The 6,708-nt window shown below is 38.0% G+C and overlaps 1 protein-coding gene across 1 annotated transcript in view; it reads right to left on the bottom strand.

The window, feature by feature from the left end:
• Nucleotides 1–6,708, bottom strand: part of LOC106881001 (dynein axonemal heavy chain 3) — a 174,058-nt gene that overhangs the window by 166,038 nt on the left and 1,312 nt on the right. The gene's annotated exons all lie outside the window — the stretch shown is intronic.

The following is a 6,708-nucleotide window of genomic DNA, read 5'->3' as shown; positions in this document are numbered from 1 at the left end:
ATAGATAGATAGATAGATAGATAGATAGAGAGAGAGAGAGAGAGAGAGAGAGAGAGAGAGATCAAATGCGTTCCAGTTATAACTATATCTTTTTCGAGTATTATGTTTCTAAGACAGACCCTAATATATCTATTCCTTTTCAAGACGGTAGAGAGTAGTTTGTGGTATGTTTAGCCGTTATGCCTAGTAGTTGGAACGACCATGTAGGGAGATCTTGTTGGTTCGCAGATAGAACATTCAAGTAGGCTCATGTCATTACGAAGTGTTCCCTGCACTTTACTACATGATTTACCTGCAGAAGACAGCCTTGAAAACTTTTTCAGTGTTGTTATTTTAATTATATTAGAGCGCACGCACACACACACACGCACGCACACACACACACACACACACACACACACACACACACACACACACACACACACACACACACACACACACACACACATACACACACACACACACACACACACATTCCACGCACACAGGTGTAGATGTAACAAAAAGTATATAAACTTAAAAGCTGTTCAGATATGCTTGAGAGATATTAGAGCCTGTAAAGGTTTTTCACTGTTGTTTGTCATGAAACAAAAATCCTCGCTCAACATAGAACAGTGTTAAAACACCACAGTCAGCTCAGAGCGCTCTTTATTTCACTGATGGATGCATTACGGACTCGTTTGCTTTCTTGAACACCAGATACCAAGAGAAGCGACTCTGGGATGACTAGAAAGCAAAGCTTCTGACATCGTAAATCAGATAAAGATTATTAACCGATTGCAGTCATAGTCCGCCAGGCCAGAACCCCTATGTAAGTAGATGCACGAAGGCTCTGACGAAGAGTGTAAAAACTTAAAACGCTCTGTGCTGATTAGGTATCTTAATACCTTTTTATCATCAGCGAGAATTTTTCTCCAAGACAAACTGTAATCAAAAGCCTCAACATGTTCAACTATTTCTCAAACATGTAGCTGGAATCTTCAGCAGTCACATCACTACGCCCGATGCTGCGATTCGCTAGAATATTACCCATGTGACGAACAAAGTTTGCCCAATCACGACTTCACGTTGAATAGGTTCCAGCAACGATTTCATCTTTTGGCGCATTTCTTTCTGAGCCTAACCATCTGTATAACATCAGCACACCTTGACTACTTGACAGAGAGCTCTGGGAATGCAGCAGAGAGTGCATTGAGAGACAGCAGAGACGAGACGGAAGACAGACGGCGAACAGATACGGAGAGTTGCTGACAATAATCACAATGAACGACTGGTGAACAACAATGAACAACAAAACGACCAACAGCTAACTTTTTGACTACTATTACAATGATACGAAGGACAATTACATTCGAATTCTCTCGGCATTTTATCATCCGCAGTAACGACAGTATTTTTTTTTTTTTTTGTGAATGAAAAGAATAAAAATTCTGTTTGTCAAAAATCGTAACTTTCCCTTGTGTTCTTAGTACAAACACATTTGAATTGATCTTAAATGATACTTTGGTTTCTTGCTTATAATCTACATGCATAGATGACGTATGTTTTCAGGTTTGTGAGTGTATTTACTTGTTCACATTTCGAAGTTTATTATTGCTGATGTTGTCGAACAATGTTTTTCATCACACAGAAATATTTTCCTTAACAAGTGTTAAGTAGGAAAAAGGATTTGTGGGTCGCATCACGTAGTTCGGCCATTTACCTACTTACAATAGAACTGTTCGATTGGGCTTGCCTAGAACTACACAACAGATCATACTGACGAGCAGAGGAAAAATGAAACAAAACAATTACTCTCATATTGAAAGTTATCGATGGATACTCTATGAAGACATGTGATAACATGAAGCGGAAAATCAATTTACGTTTGTATACAATAGAAATCACACAAAGCAAATATCTATCAGATACCTGCAATGAAACTACGAGCACAATGCACCCAGGTGAATAATATAATTAAGAAAGGAGCCAACAGTAGGAACAACTTTGTCGGCGCTGTCAAATCTGCCTCATATCACGCACAAATGTCTTCGATTATAGGTTTACTCGATCACGACTGAGCTCGATTTAATAACAACAACAACAAAACTGGAGGTAAACCTCGACAGCTTGTATCAGTGAACAGCACATTCCATCATAACTTGTAAAGTGAATCGATCAATCAAACAATCGGCCTTCGAAGCTGTAGAACAACCAAACCCCAATCATTCGGGATTCACAGCATAGGTTGGACTGTTCAGTCTTTCGATCGCTGAATACAAAACATAGCTCACGAGACCTCCGTTCGGGTGACTTTTCTTAGCCAACAACCCATCCTTGTACGCCAATCTATCACAAGGTTACTAGTTTTCAACTGAGTGGACTAGAGCAACGTGAAATGAAGTGTTTTGCTCAAGAACACAATGCACAACCAGTCTGGGAATCGAAACCACGATCTTGCGATCATGAGTGCCACACCCTTACCTCTAGGACACGCACCTAGTGAATAACGAGTTTCCTGTACATCAGTAACATCTTATGAATCATCTAATTAATCTCCTTCGTTTATTCAACTGAAGGTATCTTATAAGATACTATCTCATATGTTTATAATCAAATACACGAAACACTTACATGGTAACAAATGCACAGAAATACATACTATAATAAAATGAAAGATAAAAGAAAATGGGTTGTAGCGTTCCTCGGTTTCATAGCGGCAAGTATCCCCGCCTGTCACACGGAAGACCGAGGTTCGATTCTCCGCCAAGCTGGTTGAAAACATTTTAGGCGCATGCATGGGTGTGTGGTAAGAACACATGGTTTCGGGTTCGGTACCACTGTATGACACCTTGGGCAAGTGTCTTTTACTATATCCCTGGGCCGACCAAAGCTTCGGGAATAGATTTGGTCGAGGGAAACTGAAAGAAGCCCGTCGTATATACATGTGTGTGAGCGTGTGTATATGTGTGTGTGTATGTATGTGTGTGTGTGTGTGTGTGTGTGTGTGTGTGCGTGTGTGTGTGTCTTGTCACCGTTTGACAACTGGTGGTGGTTTGTTAACGCCTCTGTAACTTAGCGGCTTAACAAAAAGATTTCGATAAATAAGTATCATACTTAAAAATAAGTATTACAGTCAATTTGTTCGATTAGGCTCTGCGTTTAAGATTACTGCGAGCCCAAAAATATTATGACTATTGGGCAAATATATGAAAAGACATAAATACGAGGATGTGCCAAATGGTTTCTAATTAATAAAGCTGCACTCTCAGAATAAACCATGTGAATAAATACGATAATTAACACCCAATTAATAACTTGTGACAAAATACATAAATTAACATCACAGGAATCACCTTATTTAACAAAATTTCCTACTGTCTTGGCTGCTATTGAAAGGTTTGGAAAGTCCTGATCATTCTCACCTTTATAAGTCCCAGATTTTATAAGTTTTTAAAAGGTATACTCCCAGATGATAGTCTATCTGTGATTCTGTTTAGTTTAGCAATAAATCCACAGTAATTATTTTTATATCAAAGTTAAGTTTACGAGCTTCAGTAGCAATAAACATCAATATAACCCATAATTTATTTCTTGATGATCAAAATTCGAATCACCTACAAATACGAAGTATTGCTGAAAAGCTGCTGGCTTTAAGGGTACTGCGAAAGGCCTGTTTGGAGCCCCAACCTTCCAAAGTTCTTTTACAAGGCTTAGAAAAAGGACCACAGCAATAAGTGTGTGAATCTGAGAGGGGAATGTGTTGAATAAAATCATAATTAACTAATCATCCAGTATTTTCTTTTACCCAAAGCCAGGAACTTTCCAGCACCCCTTCGTATGAGAAACAGCTGGACGTTTTCAATTGAAGCATGGATGGAATTTAGTCGAAAGAAATGTTCATTCTTGATAGAAAATGTCATTAAAATGCTTTCAAATTATCTAAGGTCTTTCTATTGTCTGTGCTTCACATAATAAGTATTACAAATAACTTATGCGGCCCCTCATGCCAACAACATATTATGAATGAATGTATTTTTAGAAATTTTAGAATGATGCTAATATTGACTGAGAACATGAAACTGCTACAGCATGTCACATTTTGAAAACTACATTTTTGCAATCTAAGAACAAGAGACTGTTACAAAATATCTATTGAACAATGACCTCCCCCTCCCCTAATGCACTACTGGAAATGATTGTGTCATACATTTATGTAAGCTATTACACATGTAATCACCAGCTCCTCAGTACAACACAACATTGTTGCTTGGAAGATTTATTTGGAGATAAATATAATTGTAATTTCTGGCTTTAGATATTGGATAAATCTTCCAAACAACTACCACTAAAAGCCAAACACAAATACCTTTCATAATTATTTGGAGCAGCAAACATAAGTATTTTCATTATCAACTACATAGTGTTCAGGCTAGATTTGACGATTTCATATGTCTCCCATTTTCAAGAACAACTTGCTGTATCGGTGAACAGTTGACGGCATTGAAGAGCACAAAGATTAAAGTTGTAGCTGTGAAAAAGTTACCTGACATGAGGGACTGGAAACCATCTGAATATTCTTTTCTACTCTAAGCACAAGGCCCAAAGTTTTGGGGGAGGGGGCCAGTCGATTAGATCGACCCCAGTACGCAACTGGTGCTTAATTTATCGACTCCGAAAGGATGAAAGGCAAACTTGACCTCGGTAGAATTTGAACTCAGAATGTAAAGACAGACGAAATACCCGGCGTGCTAACGTTTCTGCCACCTCGCCGCCTTGGAAGCCATCTGAATATTGGACAAGAATTACCTGTGTCATGATGATTCTCACTGGGTATCAAAATGCCGACATCATGACTGCGCCTCAAGGCTATGTGGACCCTATAAAAGTTGTAAGACGTGACCTGGACGGCTGAAACTGAAACTATGAAGTAGTGGCCAGCAGGAAAGAGATGGTCTTTGGGTATGTCACCAGTGAGGGTGATGTCATGTTACCTCAAATTTTTTAACAGGATTTTGCGCTCCATTCAGACGGTTATGTGAAGCTGTTATAGACTGTGGTCAAATCATCATTGGAGAGGGTTGCTACTGGAAAGCCATATATGTGGCGGGAGGATTCAACTCCTTGCTCCGGAAAGAGTCAGAAGTGTCGGAGAATTTCTACAACTATACCAGCCTCAATTTCTGGCCTCGCAATTCCTCTGATCGTAATCCCGTGGGTTACTATGTGTAGGACGCAGTTGTGAAAGACACCAGAAAGACTCCAGTCGCTCTACCTACAACAATCAAGGCCGAGCTGGTGCTCAAGATCAAAGAGGTGTTTGAAGATCTTTTCAAGGACACAGTGAGGAAAACATGCGCCAGGTTCTAGAACCATCTTAAAGTTATGGTGGAAACTGAGGGCGGCTACTTTGAGTAAGCTATTATCTCCCAGACCTAGTAAATATCTTTTGATTTTTAAAAAATACTTGGATGGGATACTGTGTTTTCTTTTCTTATGCAAACTGTCAAATTTAGCCTGAAAACCCTGTACTTCGAATCGTATAAAGCTGTCGACAGTGAACATTAACAGCATACTGTTATAATTACAGGAGTAGTGGATCTTCTTTAAATAATAATCTTTCAAATTAAGAGCTTTCCGACGACTCGGTACTTACGCAATGTAAAACTATAAATATTAAAACTTAAATATAAAAGGTAAATGACTTCCATATAATTGTGAAAATGCTTATTTAATGCCTGACATTCAATATACATAATTCGGTAAAGGCTTTTTGATGATAGACAAACATAGTTTTCACTGTTTTTCAACTTCAATGAAAATGCTAATGTATTTATCCAGTGCATCTACCGTGAGTTCAACTAAAGAAGGCACAAAATATAACCTAACGAGTAGAGGAATAAAATTTGCTTACACTTTCAGTACAGAGTAAGGAATGTACGCATGTGATATATAGCTGTGTGCTGTTTGCCTCTGATGATTAATTGTAAGAGATATATTATTCTATGCGAGTATATATATAAGGTTATAGCCGAGACAGGAGTTATGGAACCATTGTAGATTTCCAATATAGCCGATATATAATTGTTAAAGGGGACAACGAAACTTAAGGCAAGACAAACATCTCAAGTCATATACGTTATCATTATTGGAAAAATTCAGTCTTACAACTGTTTCTGGGATATCCCAGAGAATGGGATATTCCGTCATGGGAGACAAATTGGGAAGATGAGAAGGGTATAGATTAATGAAGGGACGACATAGAGGACAGGAGAAAAGGAATAAGATGAAGAAAGAAAAGAAAAAAAGAAGCATAAAAGTTCGCAGTTCAACTTTCCGATCGTGTAGATGTTAGTCCATAAGCTCTTAGGTGCAATCCTGTGTAAATCTATGTAGGTTAAAGTCTTAATAGTGTAAATATCCAGAAATAAACGCGAACGTATCGACGTTCTGTAAGAGAATGATAGCGGAGGTGGCTATTAAGGGGTAAAGAGAAAGAGAAATAAATAGAAAGGTAAAGAGAGTGAGGGAGGAAAGCAAGGATTGGTATTAAGGATATATATACCTTATTTTATCCTTAATACCAGTCCTTGCTTTCCTCCGTCACTCTTTCTACCTCTCTTTCTATTTATTTATTAAAACCAGCGTATGTGTGTATGTGTGTGTGTTTAAATAAATATATATATATATATATATATATATATATATATATATATATATATATATATA

Source organism: Octopus bimaculoides, chromosome 1, assembly GCF_001194135.2.
Source record: "Octopus bimaculoides isolate UCB-OBI-ISO-001 chromosome 1, ASM119413v2, whole genome shotgun sequence".
Classification (NCBI taxonomy): Eukaryota; Metazoa; Mollusca; class Cephalopoda; order Octopoda; family Octopodidae; genus Octopus; species Octopus bimaculoides.
The sequence above is the reverse complement of the archived record's forward strand: the minus strand, read 5'-3'. Positions and strand labels throughout refer to the sequence as shown.